This window comes from Melanerpes formicivorus, unplaced genomic scaffold, assembly GCF_026170545.1.
Source record: "Melanerpes formicivorus ecotype bairdi unplaced genomic scaffold, bMelFor1.0.p_v2 SCAF_105, whole genome shotgun sequence".
In the NCBI taxonomy this organism is placed as follows: Eukaryota; Metazoa; Chordata; class Aves; order Piciformes; family Picidae; genus Melanerpes; species Melanerpes formicivorus.
The window spans coordinates 1662946-1685824 of record NW_027142457.1 but is presented as its reverse complement, the minus strand read 5'-3'; the positions used below and the strand labels follow the sequence as shown (position 1 = coordinate 1685824).

The window sequence follows — 22879 nt, the reverse complement described above, 5'->3', positions numbered from 1 at the left end:
AAGTAGTACTTAAATCACTTTTGTTCATCAAGGTATTAGAACTCAGCTTGAAGAAGACAAAGCTTAACTGATTTGTTAGTTCTTCCCAAAGATATGGAAAAATTCGTCACCACTTTTGCTGCCAGCAGTGCTCTGAAGGTTATCCATTGATATCTGTCTGTCTCTCCAGACTTTTTGAGACTTGGGCCTCATAGGAAAGTGTAAGGGGTTCTAGTGGCTGGAGATCATACAGTATTTGTATCCCTCCTATGAATTGTTACCTAGCAACTTCATACACTGATTCTGTGGTGTTGTGTTTTGGGGTATATCTGAGAGAGCATGCAGTGAAAAATGGGTACACACCCCCCTGGGAATGGCAGAGCTCAGGCCTGAAAAGCAAATACTCTGTTGTCTTGCTTTGGATATTTGATTGGTTATGTGGAAGAAAAAATTGATTGTTCTTTTCCCTGCCACTTGTTGCATTCATCAGTTTAGGAATTCTCTTTCTTGGTATTTTTTTTGAGTCTGTTGCAGTGGCTGGCAAAAGTATTAATGGACCTGAGGTACTGAGTTTGTAGATGAAAGGAGGAGACTTTTTTTTTCCTCTGGTCTGGTCATATCAAGATTATTTAAATGTTTCCTCAGCATCTTGAACACTGCTTAGTTATAAATCAAACCAAGTTGAATTGAGCAAACAGTCAGTGAAGATACCTGTCCTGGGTTCCTCTGCAAAGCTGATTAAAATCCAATTGAGAATTCTTTTCACTGTGACCTTTAAGATATTCAGCCTCTATTTTGTGGTTTCCAAATATCATCATTTCCATCTATCAGATTCTAAGTAGGTCATTAGTACATGTCCAGTAGAAGCTGGATAGTCTGCATAGCTTGTGTTCTAAGCCTGTTTCAGAATGGCAGATCTGTGTACAAGCTGAAAAGCCTCTTGGGGAGCAAGTGGCATTGCCCCCTTTCTTCTTTTTAGTTTTTCTTACTGTAACATGTTTGAGGTGGTTTCAGGTGACCCTCATGCAAAGGGGTGATCTCTCAGGTTATCAAGAATCAAGGTGTTTGCAGAGGTTTTATTTAGGTTAAAAACAGTCATTTCTTTAAGCATCTTTTGGAATCTGGTGGTCGTTGAGGGTACAGGGAACAGCAGTCCTGTGCTTCTCAGCAGGGGATGCTGCTTAATGATGGAGCTGCAGTGTCCTGAGCATGGAAGGAGCAGCCCTGCAGTAAAGGATTGGGCTAGATCTGCAGTGTGAACAGGGAACTATGTTACAAATAGATGAATTATTTGCAACAAGATCCTTCCTTCATACACTGGCATGTTCATTTCATTCTGCAGTATCAGAAATGGACGCTCCAGGATGAGTTTTACAACTCTGTCAACTTGCAAAGGCAATTAGTGTAACCGCCTATGAAGGCAGAGTGTTTGGAAAGGACAAATCCTTTTAGTAAAGGTCTTGGAAAAACATTTAACTATCTGGAAAGCAAAGAAAAATAACTGTTCTGTTAGGATGATGATATTTCTCACCCAAGTAAATAGTGCTTAGATGTCGTGGGAGATTCATTTAGCAATAGCTTGGATCTCTCAGCAACAGAATGTTAATGTATCTATGAAACTAATACAGAGTGCACATTTAAAACAGCATAATCTTCAGTAACAAATCCATCAGAATTTGATGAAGGCAAAAGAAAATAGTTCTATGTTGTGTCCATGTACACACATAGCTTCTTTTTTTTTTTTGAGATTAAAAAGGTTAGGTACCTAGACATGCAGGGGTGTTCAAAACCCTGCCATGATGGTTTTGGAGAGCTGTACAAACACAAAGCTCTCCTACCACATCCAGATAGAAAGCACTTGATGGTGCTCTGAGGTTAGGGAGTTTGTTGGTTCTGTGGTTGGAATTCAGAATTAAAGGTGAGATATGGAGCAGTGGTGGCACGGAGTGTTTTAGTCCAGTGCTGGAAATGCGTGTCTGAATATAAATGCTGCGTGGCTTTGGAGCTGACTTGCTGGGACTGTGGGTTTGTTACCTCAGAAAACAAGTGGTTTGTTTGGGCAGAATTACTGTTTCCTTCTGGTGTATTTGCCTTTAATTGAGTTCTGCTCCCTGATTCTGTTGTTGTTGTTGCTCACACGGAATTGCGCTCGTGCTTTTTCCTCAGGAATCATACAAACAGCATTGTGCTCCTGCTGTGGTGGTTATACATAACACCTCTGACTCAGCAGATCAAAAGTTATGTTTATTGGAAAACAGAATTAACATTTTATACCTTTTTTGTTGGTTTTTTTTTTTTTTTTTTCCCAAAGACCACTTAAAAATAGCTGTGTCAAAAGAGATTATGCTTTTAACATGCTAATCCACTAAGCCACCATACATCACTCTGTAGGCAGGGCTTTTTATCCAGGCATCTACCTCTAGAGTCCATCTGAAAGGTTTCAGGTTATCACAGAGATAACTTGAATTCTTAAGGAGAGAGTCTTCTTTAATAAGAAGCTTAATACATGTTTTATCAACTTGCAGCCTTTTTTTTCCTCCCCCCACCCCCCAAGAATTGTTTCCTGTCAGCGTGGTCTGGGCTGCCTTAAGGCATTCTGGTTACTTGAGACAAATTGAGGATGAAAAACGGCATCTGCAAAACTTTCTCTGGGTGTGGGAGGGTAGCAGTTCCTAATTTTGCTGCAGAAAATGAAGTCGTGAGAGCCAAATACCTGAGTGGAATGCTTCACCGATCATGGAAGTGATAACGTAAAGGAGGCTGAGATTTTTCTGCCAGCTGGATTGGAGGCTGAGATTCACCTGGATTAGTAGTTTCAGTTGCTAATCTCACCCCATGTTCCCCTGCTGCTTTGTTTTCTGAAGGTGGATTTTCCTCATTCAGTTTCTGTAACTGTATCCTGTGGCAGTGTAAAGAGCCACACAGACGTGGGAAACAGCAAGACTCACTTGGCAGAAAATTGTCTGTCGTGTAAAAAATACAACAGAAACAGTATCGTTCCACTTACCTTTTGCCTTCAGAAATCTTAGCTGTTACTCGCAGGAACAGATGTGTGTTAGTCTGAAATGTGACTGCAGATTGCCTGCCCCTGTGTGCATCAGTGACTCCAATTTTTTAGCTGTCAGATACCAATAGAAGGAATTTGAATTGCAGTGCAGGGTTTGCCCAGGCAGCTGAGAAATAACCTATGCCACCATTTACTTTTACAAAGGTTAATTTGGGAAGGTACAAGAGGAGTGAGAAGTGTGGTGGTTGTTAGTGCTTGCTGCTCTGTTCTGGCTGGTTGTGGAGCTCCATTTAATGCTATCTGACAGATTAGGGTATTTAACTTGAAAATGTGCTGCTGCTCGACTGGCGGGTTGGGACATTGCCTACTGTGATTTCCTACTGGCAAGGAGTCTGTAAAGCCCATTTTGAGGCAAGCTTGGCCGTGCTTGAAGCTAACAGAGTTAGGTAAGATTTGAGAAGCTGCTTTCTTCTTCAGGCACTGGGGCCAACTGGAGAATTGTTTCCTATAACCTAAAGGACGCCTTAGTGTTGGTGGCATTAGCCCTGTGCCTTCAAGTGTGACTTGGTGGGGCTTTTGTTACGCTGGTAGTCTGTGAACATGTATGAGCAGACCTTAATATCTTGTGTTGTTCATGTCCATATACAACCATCTGCAAAGAACAGGACCAGGATGAGGCATGGAGAGAATATGGGAAGGAAGGTTGTGTTGAGACCACATCTGGAATGCCATATCCAGTTTTGGGCTCCTCCGTTCATGAGAGACAGCAATCTGCTGGAGAGAGTCCAATGGAGAGCTGTGAGGATGATTGAGGAATTTGAACATCCCTTCTGTGTAGAAGGACTGAGAGACCTGGGGCTGTCTAGTCTGGGGAAGAGAGGGCTGAGAGGGCATCTGATCAATGTCTATCAATATCTGAGGGGTGGGTGTCAAGATGAAGGTTGTGGCCTCTTCTTGGTGGTGCCCAGTGGTAGGAGAAGGGACAGTGGGTACAAGCTAGAACACAGGAGGTTCCACCTCAACACAGGGAAACACTTCTTTATGGTGAGGATGACGGAGTGAGCACTGGGGCAGGCTTCCCAGAGAGGTTGTGGAATCTCCTTCTCTGGAGACTTCCAGACCCCACCTGGATGTGTTCCTCTGTGGCCTGCCCTAGGTGATCCTACTTTGGCAGAGAGGGTTGGACTCGATGATCTTTTGAGGTCCCTTCCAACCCCTGACGTTCTGTGACTCTGTGAAGCCTCAGAGGGCCTGCGCTGGGGACTCAGCGACCATCCAAAGCAGATTGTCCTCCTGGTGTTCTGCTGTTTGGATGTGATAGCTCTTCCTACCCAGTGCCTTCATAAATAAAGTATTTTCACCAAGGAGTTCTCTGTATCAGCAGATGATCAAAGTGCTGCCTGAAGTCACTGTGCCAGGCTTCATGTAAATTGTTTTTAAATAGACTGTTGGATAAGGTGGTGTTCCAAACAGTCACCGTTTAAAATCCTGATAAGGAAGGAATTGTTGTAAAGTGTTTTGTTCCAAAGCTGTATACTGAACTGTCCTGGCAGACAGAGTTCTTCATTCTTCCAGGGCTGGATTTTCACTGAACTATTAGATGAAGTTACCTACCTTGGAACTGATTCCTGAAGTCTGCCTAGCAGGAGTGAAAACGATAACGCTGAAAAGCAGGACGTAACTCAATTTGTGGAGCTGGGGGTTTAACTGTATCAGTACAAAGTTTGTCCTTTGACTCACTGCTTTGAATCATAATAAAATAAAAATAAAGCACCTAGAGAGTTCTCTGTGTGAGCAGGATAGGGTATTACTCAATTTGTATGTGTAGCCAGTGCAGAAACAGAGAATGTCTCTAAATTCAGCAAGTGGTGTGTGTTGCTCTAAAGGCAGCAAGTGACTCATGTGACTGTCTTAGCAGCTGGGCAGTGAGATTAGAGAGCTACTACGTACACATTCCCTTACTGAGGGCTCCAAGCTATTGCTAAATGAAGCTGTGTTACTGCCAGCAGCTGAATAATGGGCATAAGAAAATAGAGTAAATAAGTGTGTCATCAGGTTAGTGCAGTAGTTATTTCAGACAGTTGTTCAAATGAAGGAATCCCTACCCCCACCCCCCCCCCGCCTCTAACTTTTCCATGATTTCTATTTAAAAGATATTCTTGTCCTTTTTTAAAGGACTGCCCTCACACAAGGTTATGTGTGAATTGTCCCTTGCAGTTTGCAGACTTGTAAAAGTCATCTTGAAATGGCTGTTCCTGAGACTGGGGGGAAGAGAATGTGAGTGAGTGAAGAAGCTTACTCCGAAGCACTCACTTCTTTGTGAAGGGACTACAAGTACTCAGTATTTTGATCTGAACTGAAGCTGGCAAAGTGTCCACTTCTTGGTCACTTGCTAATTTGAAGACTTATTCATGATGTTATTCCTCATGTATTTCCTAATTGTGAGACTTTGTGAAGTTTCTTCCAGATTGTCTTTAAGATCTCCTGGCATGCCAGTATGGCTTAGTGCAATAGGGATTCGTTCTGCTTAGTTTTTTTCCCCCCCCCACATTTCCTTAAACTCTTTTTAAACTCAGACCCTTACGTCTCTCAGGAGTGTTTTGAAACATTTGTGACTGCTTCTCCTTCATACATCTCTGCAGGTCCACATTGATACTTCAACCATTATTTATGATTTAAACTCCCAAGTATCACCTGTCAAACATCTCTGTAGGACTAACCCCTCAGAAGAGCTCCTTTCAGTCTTGAGGACCAGAGGACGTGTTGCCATCAAGTAAATTGATACAGAAATCAAGGCAACGTGGATATGAAGCTCCTTAGTGCTATTTTTAGTGTTCACTTTCAGACCAAATTCTGTTTTAAAGATGAGGATTTATTTTCCAAAGGGGAACTTTGCTGTTTAAAAAGCCAAGACCGGCGAGAGGTCAAGCCCATGATAAATTCCTTCAAGGAAAAGAGGAGCAGAGGAATGTGTCCCTAGCTGTCATCACCCTGTCCCACTGCCCTCGGAAAGATTAAACTGTTTGTTTGTTTGTTATTCTGCTCCAGCTCTGCTGGATTTCTGCTTTCTCCCTTTGCCTGTCTGGTGGTGACTTGTTCCCTCTCTTGTTGCTCTTCTTTTGTTTATTTCAAGTCTCTGCAGTTTTTTATCCTCAGTGGTGGTTTTCATTTCTGTCTCTTCAGAAACCCAGAGCAGGAAAATGAAGCCCGGAGCTGTCAGTGCATCTGAAGGCCACCTCCTCAAGGTGGACTACCATTTTAATAACAGTTCAAAACACTTTGTTGATCTGACCCTTTCATTTTTGCATGTGTTGGGATTAGAATAGATCAGACCAGGTTGGAAGAGACCTTCAAGATCATCGTGTCCAACCTATCATCCAGTACCACCTAATCAACTAACCCATGGCACCAAGCACCCCATCAAGTCTCCTCCTGAACACCTCCAGTGATGGTGACTCCACCACCTCCCCGGGCAGCCCAATAATTCCAATGGGCAATCACTCTCACTGTGTAGAACTTCTTCCTAACATCCAACCTAAACCTCCCCTGGTGCAGCCTGAGACTGTGTCCTCTTGTTCTGGTGCTGGTTGCATGGGAGAAGAGACCAACCTCTGCCTGTCTACAACCTCCCTTCAGGTAGTTCTAGACAGCAATAAGGTCACCCCAAGTCTCGTCCTCTCCAGGCTAAGCAGCCCCAGCTCCCTCAGCCTCTCCTCACAGGGCTGTGTTCCAAACCCCTCACCAACTTCGTTGCCCTTCTCTGGACTCGTTCCAGCAAGTCAACCTCCTTCCTAAACTGAGGGGCCCAGAACTGGACACAGTATTTGAGGTGTGGCCTAACCAGTACAGTGTACAGAGGCAGAATGACCTCCCTGCTCCTGCTGGCCACACTGTTCCTGATGCAGGCCAGGATGCCATTGGCCCTCTTGGCTGCCTGGGCACACTGCAGGCTCATGTTCAGCCTACCATCAACCAGTACCCTCAGGTCCCTCTCTGCCTGGCTGCTCTCCAGCCACTCTGACCCCAGCCTGTAGCTCTGCGTGGGGTTGTTGTGGCCAGTGTGCAGAACCCAGCACTTGGATGTGTTCAATCTCCTGCCCTTGGATTCTGCCCCTTGCTTCATAAAGAAGTCCCTTACTCTTTAGTATCTTGAAATTTTTGATTTCTAGGCAATGTTCAGTTTGGGGTTTGTCTTAGACTCAAAAGAATCATTTGTGGTGGGAAAAGACCTCGAAGATCATCGAGTCCAGCCATTATTTACCTCTACCAAGTTTTGATTTGTGCTCTCCTGAATGTTTCCTTACCACTTTCTACTTGAATGTACTGTTTTCCTGTAGCAGATTGCTTTGCTACTCTGCTTTCATAATGGTCAGTCACTTATTACTCATCGGTTGCAAAAGAAAAATGTTTATGTTCGTATTTCTGCGCTGCTGAGCCTGATGGTGCTCTGTGACACAGGAGCACTAGGAGACAGAGGGATATTTGTGTGCTGGCAAGAAGCTTACAGATAAAGCACCAGCAGATTGTGGCCAGGGATATACCTGCAAAACATGTCAGTCCTCTGACTGCTTGAAGGCCTCAGTGGATTCTTGCATGCTGTTCTTAGCACATTCCTTGAGATGAACCATCAGAAATGTCCATCTGCCAACAGAGCTTCAGGTCCTGGGTGGTCTTGCTGCCCTGTGTTCTGTGCCACAGCAGCTTCCTGGGCTTGCACTTCCACCCTTCCCCCTAACCAAGCCCCAGGAAAGAGCTCTGCCATAGTGCAGCTTGTGTTGAGCTGCTTCCCTTTTTTCTGCACCTTGCTGTTTCCTTAGAGCACCTTTTGCACATCTGCACCTTGCTGTTTCCTTAGAGCCCCTTTTGCACATCTGCACCTTGCTGTTTCCTTAGAGCCCCTTTTGCACAACTGGAAGAATTCTTTAAAACACAACAGCTGTCCTCAGAGGGTATCTGTGTGAACTCGGACTTTGCCTACTTTGTTTGTGCCTCTCAGAATTGCACCCAAAACTTCTTAGCCACAAATTCATGCTGCTCCACTGAACTGGAGAGGGAAGGATCTTCTCATGGATTCTGAGAAGGAAAGCTCTTAAGCTACCTCTAGCCAAAAATGCAGCATTTTATGTAATAAATTTCATTTCCACATGGCCAGGGAGAAACAGCCCAGCAAGATCAGCCAGAAATACCTTCTGTTTGTGTGAGATTGCCCCTTGTAAGCAGGCATGGCTTAAGAAAGGAATAGGAAAGGTTATTTGCTTGGTGTAGCCCTTCTCCCTCTGCTCCCTCATGCCATTCATGGGGTCTTGCTGTGCTGTCTGCTTCCTAGAGCTGTTAGAAAATCATGGGCATTTCGAAGGAAGCTGAGGTGCTGTTTGTGATTCTATTTCTGCCTTTCTGGTGAGAGATTCACAGCCTTACTGTGGTGGTGTGTGCCACCTGCCTAGTTTGCCTTCCTTTGACAGGAAGACCTACAACCAAGAATTTAAAATGGTTTGGGGGAAGTTGGTTGCCTGTTTTTTAAAAGGCTCAGCCTGTGCTCTCTGACAGCATTTCACAGGGCTAGAGTTGCAGTCTCACCACTTCCCTTGCATGGGACAGACCTGGCAAGTTGGCTGGAAGTTGTAAGTTGATCAGAAGCAACTCTTCAGCTCTTCAGTTTCAGATGTGATCTTGGTATTTGATTCTTGTAAGGAGTGACGAGCTTCCCAGTGACGAATTTCAGTAGCTGCCTTTAGAAAGAGAGAAATCTTGGGTCTGGTGTCCTCTGAGAAAACAAACCTTGTGGGGCAGGCTGGAAAGTAAAGCATGGGAAGGATCCGAGCCTAGATAACTGAAGCACTCTTCTCCAGTAACTATAGATACTGTGGTCTTTCACAGGAGAGCAGTGGACAGGAAGAATGTTTGTTTCTAAAGACTGATGGCCGGGTAAGAATAAATAGACCCAAAGGAGGCTTTCCGAGTCGTGAGGCTTTGTTCATGTCTTTTAAAAAAGTAGCATCCATTTTTAGGCTTCAGTGTACTAGAGGCTGAAAAGGAAAACACAGCAGGCATCTGTCCTCCCCTGACAGGCTCACAGTGTTCCTTGAAGGAGGAGAACTGAGACATGTGGAAAGGAAAGGAGAAAGAGCAGTTAAAAGTACTTGTGGTTGCCTGTATGTGTCCTGTTTAATTTTGTGTGTTAATTTAACAACAGTGGCTGACCCTCCTGTTTTTAAGTAAAATAGCAGCTGTCCCTCATTTACACAAAGCCAAGTTATGTTCCTCTCTGTCATTGCCATGGGCACTCCTATGCTGTCCTGCTTTTCAGGCCCTGGATCACCCAGTGGGATGCCAGTTCTCAGAGTTCTGTATATCCCACAGATGGGAGCTCCCAAGCCAGTTTGCTGACTGGAAACTTGCACAAGGATCCTGACAATGGAACATAGTTATACAGACTCCTGGGATGCTCTCTAGCATGTTTGATGTATTGCCTTGGGCTCTGGATCCTCTGAGAAGCCTTGTCCTACAGCTACAGTCCTTACCCTCATGAAACACCTACTTGCATGTATGTTGTTTGTGACTCACGATGGAGAGATGCTACCTGCCCAGCCTGCCTGCACCGTGGGGCTTGTACTGTGAGCACCCTGAGAGCAGAGCAGGAGAGCCTGCAGTGCATGACAGGATAGAATGCAGAATGAGAAGAAAGCAAACAGCTCCTGTGGGCTTTCTGAGGCTTGTTGTTTTGTTAAGACTCAAGTTTCATGGCTTTTTTTTTTTGGAGAACCTGTTCTGGGCTTAGCAGGCTGAGTTGTTCAAAGCTGTTGTCTTCCAAACCTCTTCAGTATGCAGCTTCCCCTGCAGCGGCAGGCACTAAGTGTTTCTGCAAATCACTTCTTGTAGACTCACGCCAAGGACCTGGAAAATTGACTCCTGTAGTGTTGAATTTAAATGACACCAAGATCTCTGGTAGAATCTGAGTCCTCTAGGACAGAGTTCAGTTATCTGAGTCAAGAGGTTGGTTTCTGAAGGGCTGAAGGACTTGTGGAATAAGTGATCAAGAAACTGGCCCAACTCAAGTGGAGTTCAGAGGCATGACAGCTCTACCACTATCCCTGTCTAATGTCAAATCCCCATCCCAAAGGGCAGGGGTTCAGAACTCTGGGAAAAGGAAATGTAGGACAAGTCTGCCAGGGTTTTTTTTTGACACAGACAAAACTTTTTTTTACATTAACCTTTTTTTTGTCTTTTTTTGAAGTGACAGCACTGTTTTGAGTGAAGGAAAAGAGAAGAAATAAAAGACTCAAGCAGACAGGAATTTTAACATCTCAGCCCAAACAATGGCAGATTGGCCGAGTCCTAAGCTGCCTTATGTAGAGAAGTTTGTCTTATAATGGCAAGTGTTTGGCAGCGTGGTGAAATGTGATCCTGCTTATTCTGCCAATAGTAAAATATGCTGGATTTGAGTTAGCACTTGTACCTGCTGACAGCAGTGTCAGCTCTCCTGTAAGTTTGCAGAGGAATTGTCCTACTTTCAGACCCGAGAGTTGTGAGACGACTGTTAGCGTAGGTATGGGCGGCCCAGTCGAGGCCTGAGATGACAAATAACTGCTTTTGATTAATCAACCTGGTGAATGCTGAAGGGATTCTGTGTTTGCATTTGATTTAATCAGAATCATTCCACTGTGTGCATAGCAAAGCCTGGTGTTCTGTTTCTGGCAGTGGCAGAACCCAAGGTGTGGTGAAAGGTCCAGCAGCAGGACGAGCATAGGCATGGCTCTCTGGGTTTCAGTACTTCACTTGTCAAAGGCTTCCTGAGCCAGATGTGGTGGGTTTGTGTTTACTAACCTTTACTGGCCTCTTTCCATAACCTTTTCCTGTGACCTTTTGAGCATTTGTAAACTCTCAAGTGTCTAATCAGACTGTGCAAGGAGTTCTAGGGCAGAAATGTTTGAAGGACAGATACAGTTCCTTCTTGAGCCTGCATCCTCCTCATTTCATTTCACATCTCCAGCTCTTTAGTGGCAGCAACTACCAAAGTGTTCAGCTTCACAACAGTCTCCAGGCAGGTCAGCCTGGGCACCCATCTGAACAATCTTCAGTTGCATCTCCCTTATCTACATGTTTATAGTTTCCTTCAGATGACTCCACTTGCTTTGTGGAGCTTGATTTCCTTTTCCAAGATGTGTTGCCTTTTTGCCAATATGTTTCATTTGTTCATGTGTCCTCTGCTGCCTCACATTGTTAATTACATTTATAGTGACTTGCCTGATGTAGAGGTCAACTTGAGTGGACATTGGGAATTAATGGTGGGAAAGACACAAACCAGGCAGCAGTCTGTGGTGTGGCTGTGTCCTGAATACTGTACGAGACGTACATGTGGAATGGTAAAAACACAGCACAAGGTGATGAATGTGAAACAGCTTCCATGCAAGGAAGGTCTAAGTGGGCTTAGGCTTTTTCAGCCTGGTAAGAGACCACAGAAGGGAGAATACAGTGGAGATTTCATATCACAGACAGCATCGTAAGGGAGTCGTGAGTGACATAAATGGGGGAGCAACACTGTTAGATGAGAGGAAAACGAAATAGTGGGAGGTGGGTTCAGAGCAAGCTGAAAGCAAGCCATTGATAATAAAATGTGAAATGGAGCTGTGGAATTCCTTGCCATGGGATGTTGTGAGTAAAAAAAATCTGGTTTTTATTTTCATGCCTTATCTCAGTCTGTTCTACCAGTTGATTCCCCTCTCCATCCTCCCAGACACTGGTCTGCAAGGCAGTGCCGAATCCCCTTCTTTAGCAGGGCGCTGAAGTTTCTGCTGCTCCTGACTCTGGCTGCTCAGTGTGGTAAGAGCCAAGAGACCATGGAAAATCTGTAGGTGCAGTTTCTGGGTGTTTTGCAGGTTGAGCTAGAACTGCAAGAAACCCAACCTGCTCATCCCTGTTTGAGGTGGCTCTTCTCTTCCTCCGCTTATGTCAACACCAGGCTGCTCCAAAGACTTACACTGTGCCTGTGGCCTGTGCTTGTTCTGGAGGCTTAAGTTGACCATTTTACTTCTCTGGGTTAATTGGACTGTTTCAGCTCTCTGGCCTGGTATGATGTGTTATCAGACAAGCACACTTCAGTGCGAGAAGGCAAGGCAGAGAGGAAGAAGCACAGTGTCTTCAACTGTTGCAGTGTGGAGGCATGCTCGAAATAACCAAGCTGTGGGCAAGCTGACAGATTGCTGTCTTGTGAGCTGGACAGATGTGTCCACCTCCTGTCCCAAAGTGCTGGCTAATGTGCTGTGCCAGAGCTGTTACCCCCTGCCTCCCAGCAGCTGGTGGGCACTTGAGCCGGGCACTTGAGCCTGGCACTGCCTTAGCCACGCAGCCAGGCATCCAGCGAGGAGGTTTCTTGTGTCTGGCCATCTCGGGGTGCTGGCTGGGCACGATTGTCTCTGCCTGTGGTCAACCCAGTAAACAAGGTACTTGCTTAGGTGGAGTGAGCTAATTCTGGAGATAGCTGCTTTGCTTTTGGGATTGAGTCCAGAGATCAGAAAGTAACTGCTGAAGCTGCTTGCCAAGGCAGCTATCAAATCTGATGAGGGATCAGGCCTTGAGGTTAACTGGCAGCAATTATCTGTACCGTAGCTATTTCCACACTGAGTGATTCTTCTTTGGTTTGTTTTGTGTCAGTTTGGCTTGTTGGTGGTTTTTCAAACAAAAAGGCGGTGTCTCACCGTTTTGCTTTTCCTGGCCCTGCAATTCAAAGGAAGTATCAGCCCTTTTCTTTGTGAGTGCAACCTTTTGGGTACAAACCCTAAAGTTTTGGTGACAAGTGTGGTGACAGGAAGACCGAAATAGAGATGTCTGACGCGTTCTCATGTTCCCATGGGATAGAGGCTCTGAAAGCACCTCTCTGCTTTGGTAAGGAAACAGATGATTTCAGAAAGGGATGTGTTGCAACCAGCAGGCTGTACCTGTTTGGGTAGCCTTGTCTCATTTTCCTTAGCCATTCCTTCACTAAGCCTAACTCTTTCAGATGTTTCTCCCCAGCACTGGTTGTGGTGGCAGCTTGCATGGCTGGGAGAGAGTGGTGTGTCTGGGGAGAGGGATGGAAGATTATCAGCACTACAGGTCAGAAATAAGTGTATTGTGTGTGGTCAATAATACAGCAGAAGAGTGATTCAGTAAAATGAGCTTCCAGCCCTCCCTGCAGGGGAGGGGGCTGCACACCTTTCTTGACTCCAGCAGGTTTCTGCGCTGGGATGGGAGGCAGGAAGGAGATGTGCTTTCTGCAGCTGAGTTTCTTAATACTAGAAAGCTTGGGTGGGTGCTCTGCTGTCAAGGTGTAGCACCCAGCCTCACATGCTCATCAATCCATGCTTCATGTCCACAAGTGTTTCTTTTTCCTTGCAGAGTGCTTGTTTGTGCAGTTACAAACACTGATGGCGCAGGCCTGAGCCCCCACCTCTGCCTCGCCTGCCCTCTGCTATTCAGCTTGGGTAAGCAGGGCAATTGTAGTTTGGAATCTGCAGTTCTAACTGTTAGAAGTAAAGAAAAAGGGGAAAGCAGAACTCCTGCTAAACCAAGCAGTGTAGACCCCACTAGATCTGCTTCAGATAAGTCTGCCCATTATTGTGTGCACTTAGACCAAGTGTTTCAAAGGCTTAGGAGATATTACCCAGAGGTTGGTTAGTGCTAGCAAGTAAGGCTGCCAGTGACATTTTTCTTCTGGAGTCCAAATGCAAAGATCTCTTATTAAAATTTATCCAGTTGTTTAGCTTTTCTTAACAGAAGGTTCATAGGTCACAGAAACAAGTGCAGTGTGAAGCCCAATTTTATTTATTCCAAGCCAGCAGTCACCTGCTTTTGGAGGGAGTTAGGGATATTGCCTCCAGTGAGGAGGCAGCGCAGTTGGTTAACCAACTGCTGCTTCGTGCTGTCAAAAGTATGCCCCTGTTTGTTTACATTCGTGTGTGTTCTAAACTGTTTTGATTTGGGTTTGTTACTGTTATTTTTAGCTGTAGAAGCCCGACCAGGCTCGCAGGGATCTTGTTACTTGGCTTTCTAGACACCTTTCCTAAGAAAAGGTGACCACAGCAAGTCTGAATAATCCTCTGTGTATTCAAATCAGTTGGATGGCAAGTGTTGCCTTGCAGCCTGCTGGCACTGCTGCTTTGCCCCTGCTGTGTGCTTCATTGCACTTTTTAGGCTCCCTTCTCTTCCACACAGGATTGTCCTTTGGGGGGATTTTTATGCCAGCTTGTCACCTGCCAGATAAAGGAGGAGCAGGGTGAGGAGTTTGCTTTCTTACAACTTTTGTGAAGAGAGTCTTGTTCCTAATCCACCTGGAATTTGTCTCTTTCTCCTCTGTTTTCTCCTTTTTAATCTCAAAATTAATCTTCTTCCCTATCTCCAAACCTTCTCACCTTCATCCTCATCGCTCCTCCCTCCCTGATCTTTGTGTTTGGAGGAAGCCAGGAGGCGTGGTTAGTTATTACTTACACAGGGAAACTTCATCCTGTCCAACAAGTATGCTATTCGTAGCCTTGAGGGATATATCTAAAGGGCACAGAGTTTCCACTCAAAATGTAAGTAGATTAGATTATGTATACATATTTGTTGTGACTTGGCAGGTATCCCAGTGCCCCAGGCCTTAAAACATACACTTTGCTATACTCCATGCAAGTTCCACTGCATGTTTCAAAAGATGCTCTGGAGAAATGGGAGGCTGCTGTTAAGGAGTGCACAGAAATGTTTTCCTCTCCAGATCTGATCCAACACAGGAATTCTGACTACTGCTCTGTCTAGTCCTGTATTTTGTCTTGGTATTAGCTGCTATCAGATGCTTCCAGGGGTGCTATAACCATAAGATACAGCGGGGGGGTGGGGGGTGGGGGGGTGGAATCCTCTCTTATTTAACTCTGCTGGTTTGGATTTTGTCCTGAACAACAAAAAAAGGAAGGATTGATGTTATTTTCTCTGAAACCCTCTTGCTATCATCATTCTGGATCAGAGGCATCCCTGCCCTTGGCAGGGGGGTGTGGAAGGGATGATCTCTGAGGTCCCTTCCAACCTAAGCCATTCAAACCTGTGTGATGGGTTGGACTTGATGATCTTGAAGACCTTTTCCAACCTGGTCTGGTCTACTCCCATTCCTATTCCTATTTCCATTCCTATTCCTATTTCCATTCCTATTCCATTCCTATTTCCATTCCTATTTCCATTCCGATTCCTATTTCCATTCCGATTCCTATTTCCATTTCGATTCCTATTTCCATTCGTATTCCTATTTCCATTCCTATTTCCATTCCTATTCCATTCCTCTTCCTCTTCTATTGTTGTCTGACTGTATCCTTCTGGCAGTGAAGGCCCCAGGCTAATACCTTGCTGTTAAAAAAATAGAACGTTGGTGCTTCTTAGTTGAAACCTGGCCTCTCTGTGGTTTCACTGGATGTTTCCTACTGTCATGAGAGCAGATTCAACCATCTGAGCAAGTTGCTCTACTGCTGATTCTTTTAATAGCTTTATCTTGTTGTTTAAGAAAAAAAAAAAACTAAGAAAATGCAGCCTCAAACTTCAGGTGCTGCAGATGTGCAGGAGGGAGCTGTTACTGAAACTAACTTGGCGTTAGGGATCTGTCGCTCTTACAGCATTTGATGCAATACTGAAGCTCATTAAGATAGCTGAGCTACCCAGCTAGCCACTCACTGCTTCAGCTGCTCATCTCTGGCACATTCAGTACGTTTCCTTTTCAATTGCTAATGGTAGCTGTAAAGAAATACTGTCTTCTGTAAATAAAGATAAACCTGTGTATCTGATGGAAAGCTCCAGCACTTGATCCATGGTGATCCGAGGGCTTTAGCTGAAGGGATTCCTCAGCTTTGCCATGAGAGCAGCAAAAGCTTTGAAGGAGGAGCATGGTGCTGTGGCTGCTGGGTGGTGGAGGATCTGGCAAGAGCAGAGTGGGTAGGGCTGCATGTGAGAAACTGGGATGGTTGGGTCAGCTTGCAAGAGAAGAGCATGCTTGACAGAGTTGGGCTGGGTTCAGTCACCTGGGTTTGTTTCTTGGCTGAGGACAATGCACTAGCTGGTATGCAGGAGTTATGGTGTGCTTGGCTCAAAACTGTACATGAGAGAGATGGGAGCAGGACTTAGATCTGAAATGGCTGTCCACCTGAGCCCTTCTTTTTTGGCATCTCAGTGGCTTAGAGAAGATATGCTTGCAAATAGGCACTACTGCTACTCAAACCCATTTGTGTTATCTGTTAGTCTCTTGAAGGCAAAGGATGAGGAATAATGTGGGGATTTTTTTGACCTTCTGCATGATATTCTTCCTGTGTGTTGGGGAGAAGGAAACAAACTGCATGCAAAATGTACTGCTTATTCTTGGTTTTTTCCCCTTCTCTTTTGCTTTTCTGAGTATGGAAACATAAGGTTCACTCAAGCAGATAATAGGTAGAATTGTTCCTTTGTGAACCTTAAAATGGAGGTAGTGAGAAAGAATGTCCAGGCTGTTGATCACTGGGAAATAATTAACAAAACCAATTTATTATGGCTCAGTCCACAGGAGGATGGTACCTTGAGCACACTCTTCCAGCATCATGTGTCTGTGCTGGGCTTAATGTCAGCAAGGACTACTTGCTGCTGCAAGTGCACTAAATGCTTGGGGCAGTGAGGTGGCTTCCTCTTGGAAGGTTTCTTCATGTCAGTGGCTTGTGGTGTGCTGGAGTTTGTATTTGTTCCCACCTGGCTCAGGACACATGTCCTCACATCCTTCTTCACTCCAGGATCCTCCCAACTGGAGGTGAATGCTCTGCACGTGTGGGCAGGTAGCCAAGAGCGCTGCTGTTTGTGGTTGGGGGTTGTAAGCAAGTTGATTGTAACCATTGATTAGTCTTAGAGAGTCTGCCGAGGCTCTGGTGGCCTCCAGTTCAGGTGTGTCTGGCCCTACTCAGATAGAAATCGTTGCAGGATGGACAGATACAGGTCACTGCCCACATAAAGGAAAGTGAGAGAGCACACCTGGACCTGGCCTCGGGGATGAATCAGCACAAAGGACCGCAAGGGACGTAGCAGAAGACAAAGAAACACACCAGGATTGTTGATCAGTGCCCTCCTGCGTGGCCTGGGCCGTGGGCTGGCGAATGACTTTGCCTCTGAACCCAGGAGCCGTTTGGTTTTGCCCCCCGGATGGTGCACAGTGCCCCAGCAGAGGCAACCGGGTCAAAACCCAGCAGCTAAAGGTCAGTAGCCTCACCTATGCTAGAGTGTCCAGCTGGGCTTGGGCCTGCTGCAAGCACTGTGACTCATCAGACGTGAACAATACCCAAGAAACGGCTACAGGATCCTGCAGAGGCTGGAGGAGGAAACCGATCCAGTAAGTATTGCATGCCCATTGCACAATAACCTCACAGGAGGCTTTCAGCTCCTTCTGCAGAGGAGCTCTCTTGCTCAGGTAGCAGCCTTCTCCTTGGCATCTAACTTAGCTGTCCTCAAACCTGGATCAGAGTATTTGTTGATTTATTTGCTGTGGACTCCTTACCCACCACAGATGCACTGTCACTCACTGACCACCTCCAAACTTCTGCCCTCCAGCTGCTGTCTACATCCCTCTGTGTCTCTTAGCCTCTTACCCAGAGTGACAACCTTTACTCTTGGTATCCCCTGCCCCCAAATGGTGCATGTCAAATCCAGCACATTCTGTTCAGTCTTCACTCAGCTACCCTTGTCTAGTTACCCATCCTGCTGTACTGAAGGACCTCTCAGAAACTTTACTGTATCAGCTCCCTCATACCTCTCTGTCTTCCTCACCTTGTTCTCTGTGCTCTCTGCCATCTGTGTGAAAGATCCATCCCATGAGGAGTGGCATCAAGTCATCTTTGCTGCCCAAGTCTTTGCAGCTCTATCCCATAGTTGCCTTGCCCTATTTGGGAAGTCTGGAGATCTCTAGAGGCAGAGAGGTGACCCTGCTCTTGGTGCTAAAGTCACAACAGAGCACACTCCCTGCCTGCCTTGGGGAGCCCGGAGGCTGTGGGAAAGGCACAGCTCAGTTAGACACAGCCAGGAGCTGGGTGTGTGGGGTGGCTCATCTCCATGCTCCCCGGAGCTCAGCTCCTTTGTGTGGCTGCTGCAGGGGCAGAGGGTTTGAAGGCTGGAAGGAGCTGAGTGTTCAGGGGGTGCACAGAGGATGGATGGGTGTTGTGTGGGACTCTCCTTCCTCCTGCTGCTGCCTACGTCCTGCCCATGCCACCTGTCCTTCAGGCTAACAAGTGCTGGGTTGCCTTCCTCCCAGACAAGTCTCATGTGTCACCTCTGTGCTGCTGGTTCAGAGCTTGGTAGTTGCTCCAGTCCCTGACTGCACAGAGCTCTTGCTTACCCTGTCAGAAGCTTGGATGGGTTTTGTATATCTTTGATCTCTTGCTCCTCTCCCTGAAACGGCATCCCTTCATCACTCTCACTTTAGAGCTTTAATGATGCATTTCTTTGCTGTGCCAAGTCCCAAACCCACGCTGCACTCTTCTGCCTCCTTTCTCAGCTGGTTTGATCCCTGGTTTGCTCCCGGCTGATCGCGGCCTTCTCCAGCTTTGGTTATGCTGCCCCCCTGCTCCAGACCTCAGTCATGCTCCGAGTGTCTGTAAATCCTGCTGCAGCCTCAGATCCAGCGCTGCGCCCTCAGATCCAGCGCTGCGCTGTCACCCGGCTCCAGCAGCCTGCTCGTGCTTTGCTCAGGGGGAGGTGCAGCAGGGCTTTGCAACTGGGGTGCCCTTCTGAAGCTTTTCTTTAGCATTGTGACTAACAACTGCTCCAGAACCCTTTGAGCTTTGCACTCTGTGTTGCAGGAACCTGTAGGAGCCATGAAAAGAGTAGCGGGGGGGGGGGGGGGGGGGGAAGGTGTAACACAAACACTGCAGGTTAAAAAAAGTGCTGGGGTTTGGGGTTGGCTTTCTTTGGTCTTTTCCCCCCTTGTTTGGTGTGTTTTGGGTGTGTGTGTTTGTTTTTCTTTGGTTTGGTTTTTTGGATTATTGGTTGTTTTGGTTTGGGTTTTTTTGTTATAGGATTTGTGTGTGGGGGGGGGGGATGTTGGTTGGTTTGGTTTGGTTTTGGGTGGGAGTGTGTGTGTTTGTTTGGCTTTGTTATTCCTTTAAGGAAATGCCACTCTAGCACTCCTGGGTGAAGCATTGCTGATAGAATAGAATAGAGTAGAATAGAATAGACCAGACCAGACCAGGTTGGAAGAGACCTTCAAGATCATCATGTCCAACCCATTAACCAATCCAACCCACCTAAGCAAGTAACCTATGGCACCAAGCACCCCATCAAGTCTCCTGAACATCTCCAGTGATGATGACTCCACCACCTCCCCAGGCCGCCCATTCCAATGGGCAATCACTCTCTCTGTATAGAACTTCTTCCTAACATCCAACCTAAACCTCCCCTGGTGCAGCCTGAGACTGTGTCCTCTTGTTCTGGTGCTGGCTGCCAGGGAGAAGAGACCAACCTCTGCCTGTCTACAACCTCCCTTCAGGTAGTTGTAGACAGCAATAAGGTCACCCCTGCGTCTCCTCCTTTCCAGGCTAAGCAACCCCAGCTCCCTCAGCCTCTCCTCACAGGGCTTGTGTTCCAAGCCCCTCACCACCTTTGTTGCTCTCCTCTGGACTCGTTCCAGCAAGTCAACCTCCTTCCTGAACTGAGGGGCCCAGCAGCCTTGCAGAGTATGACCATATTGTCTTTACAAATGAGACCCTTAAATGTCCCAGGCATTTCCCAGGGAGTAATATCCTTCAGCACAGGGACAGTGAGCTGCACATGTGTGCAGCTCCAAATGCCATGCCTGCTGTTGTTTCTTGTGTTTCATTTTCCTTTAAAAACCCAAGGAAATCAGAGCCCTTTATTACTCAGATGCCTCTCCAGCAGTGTCTGACCATTTCAAGTTCTGAAACAATAGCAACCAACTTAGCCCATTGAGTAGGTCCCAGCAAAACCTACTGCAGCATATGGAGTATGTGGAAGTAATTTGGAAGGCATCTTGCACTTCTGAAGGGAACACGGTGAAGAGAAAAGTTGGGGGTGGGGGAGTGGTGAATCGAGTGTGCTCCTGAGGGAAGAAGCTAGTTAGCATTAAAATAGAGCTTGGAATGAGTGGGGTGAGGAGTAACCTCTTTATTTCTTTCTGATTTCTCTTAGCACATAGCAAAGCTGCAGCCCATGTGAAGAAGGGAGAGTTATTAGCTAAAAGGTAGCCACCAGAGTTCAGAAGAGAAACGAAAGGTGCATCTGAACCTTGAAATTCTCAGCTCAGCTCAGCTCAGCAGGAGATTGGAAAGGCAGAGTGGTGAAAGGAGGGTTTCCTGCAGAGCTCCCAGAAGACTGCAATGGATTATGCCAGTCTGGAAGGGGACAAGAAACAGGCAATGCAAAGGTGCTGAACGTAAACGGTTGTAAACAACACACTGCTCAAGCACTTAACCTCCAACACCCTGCAAAATGCAGAAGATGTTCCACACTGAGACCACTGTGCCAGTTGAGCTCATTAGAAATGTTTGCTGACAGTGCCCAGGATCTGGTGTGCAGCCAGGGGAGCGCTCCCTGCATGACCCGCTTGGGGGTTTGAGCTCGTCATTTTTCACTGCAAAAGCACCATCAGCTAAACCAGTGAATAAATCCATTTTTCTAGACACCTCCCTTGAAAAGTGGCTGGAGCACATGGTGACTGTAACACTCACCTCTTCACAACCTGTTTGGAAATAAAATGGAGCTAAACCACCCCTTTTGGGCTGCACATTTTTTGCTAACCTACAGCTGCTTTCCACCTCCGTGAAGGGAGCTCAAGCATCTTGGCGGAGAGCATTTTAGATGAGCACGTTCTCCAGGACTCACAAAATCATCTCCTGTCTCCATCTGCCCTCCAGGAGGTTGTTTTTATTCCCCCCTGTCATTTGCACAAAGCACTGGTGCATCCCATACAGTCATAAGACCATTCCATCTCTTTTGTCACCATCTTCCTTCCACCTTTCGGGAAGCCTGCCCCATTGGCAGTCTGCAGCTGTTCAAGGCGAAGTCTTGCCTGGGTTTTTATCCCATCACTTAATGTAGGCTTGGAAATCAGGGCAGCAGAATCTGCTAAGTTGCTTTAGTAAAAGGAGCAGAGCTCTTAAATGGTTTCTTGGACTGTGGGGAACAAAAATGACCTCGCAGGACACAAGTCCTTCATCACAGACCCCCCTGGTAGTAGTGTTGGTGGATGTTTACTGTGGTAAAGCGTGTCCAGCAGGCCTGTGAAGGAATATGCCATTGATCTGATAAAGCCTGTGTGTTTGGGAGGTGGAGCTGGGGTAGAGTAGGGCAACAGGTATGCGTGTCAGAACCTGCTGCTGTGCCAGCAGGGAAGCTGATCCCTTCCGAGCTGTCTGTGACCTGCTGCGCGGTGACGCCATGTGGAGAAACCTCCTCATCCCTGTCAGCCTTCCTGCCTTGATTGCCCTGCCAATAACAAGCTGATTATCTTGTGATTGAATGATAAAGTTGTTTGGTGACTACATCATTATGACATTTCATCAGGCTGGCAGGACCTCCCAGATTGGTTTTCTGTTGGTGCAGCTCCAAGGCGGACTCTGTGTGGACTTCTGGCAGGTTCTGCCTTTGCCGCCTGAAACCGAATCCAGTAGTTGCTGCCAGTTACCTGAATCCAAACCTTGTACTCCAGGTGACTGTTGTGGGTACTGCCTGGCTTCACCTCCCTCTGCTGTGTTCAGTTGTGTAGCTCTCAATCATGCATGTCTGCTTCTAGCCGTCAGCCTGGCAGCACATCTCAGAACTGTTCCAGCCTCAGAGGTGCACCCCAGAATGTGCTGCCTGACAGGCTGAAGGGAGGTGCAACAAGGGCAGAGACGTGTGCTTGCCTCATGAATGAGGAGGCTCTCGGAGCAGAAGGGGGTACAAACAGCCTGTGAATCACTGCTCAGAGTAAGCTGCTTAGGTGTATGCTGGCACTGCTGCATAGATACAGCTGGACATCAACAGAGCTCCACTTGGTGTCTGTACTGTGCAGGTCTGCTGAGCACTGCTTAGAAGAGGGATTTGCCTTGATGTTACCCCAAGTGGTGTGTGTCTTCAGTTGTCCTTGCCTGAGGCTTCTGTGTTTTAGCACACAAGGTCAGTGATACAGTTGTCCAGTGTCCCAGCTGCAGCAGTAGTAGCAAAGGCCACTGAGACTAAACATGACACTTGTTAAAGTTGTAGTGATCTATGGAGTGCTTCCCCTTCTCAGGTAGAACAGCAGTTCTCCTCTGTAGGGTGCATTGGAAGATCAGTGGCTGCTCAGAAATGGGGCACTCTCTTATGTGTTGCTTTTCTTCTGGGGCTGGGATGAGAGGCAGAGACAGGTCAGCCAGGATCAGCACTCCAGTTGGAATAGCTCCAAGAAATCATATGAGAAGCCAGGGTTACAAGAGGCAATGTCACAGCTTTTGCCCCCAGGCAGTGTGGTTCAGGGCAGGACTGGGCTTCTGCTGTGTTCTTTGGAGTAATGTGTAGTTGCCACCTACACCTGGGATGTGGTGTATGTAGTGGGGAGACTCTTCTAGCACTCACTCACTTTCTCTCATTCAGCAGTTGTCTTTTTGTCCCACATGTGAGCTTCCCAACTATCTAACCTGATCTCTTGAGGGAAATCTCCTGTGAAAGGTCTTGTGCTAGGACAGTCACAGAATCCTAGCATGGTGGGAGTTGGAAGGGACCTCTGGAGATCATCTACTCTCTGCTAAATCAGCATCCCCCACAGCAGGTTGCCCAAGTTCAATGGAATTTGCAGTCACTCCAGAGAAGGAGATTCCACAGCCTCTCTGGACAGCACCCTTGGAGCAAAGAATTTTTTCCTTATGTTTAAGTGGAATTTTCTGTGTTGTGGTTTGTGCCTCTTGCCCCTTGTCCTAT

General features: G+C 46.6%; 1 protein-coding gene across 4 annotated transcripts in view; it reads left to right on the top strand.

Moving 5' to 3' along the window:
* Positions 1 to 22879, top strand: part of PLAG1 (PLAG1 zinc finger) — a 48862-nt gene that overhangs the window by 9943 nt on the left and 16040 nt on the right. The window contains exons 2-3 of one of the 4 annotated variants that reach the window (XM_068166743.1): positions 16919 to 17324; positions 20132 to 20366. The exons of 2 other annotated variants lie outside the window; for them this stretch is intronic. The gene's annotated coding sequence lies outside the window, so the exon portion shown is untranslated. The remainder of the gene's footprint in view (positions 1 to 16918; positions 17325 to 20131; positions 20367 to 22879) is intronic. One more of the 4 variants, XM_068166744.1, reaches the window with a different exon arrangement.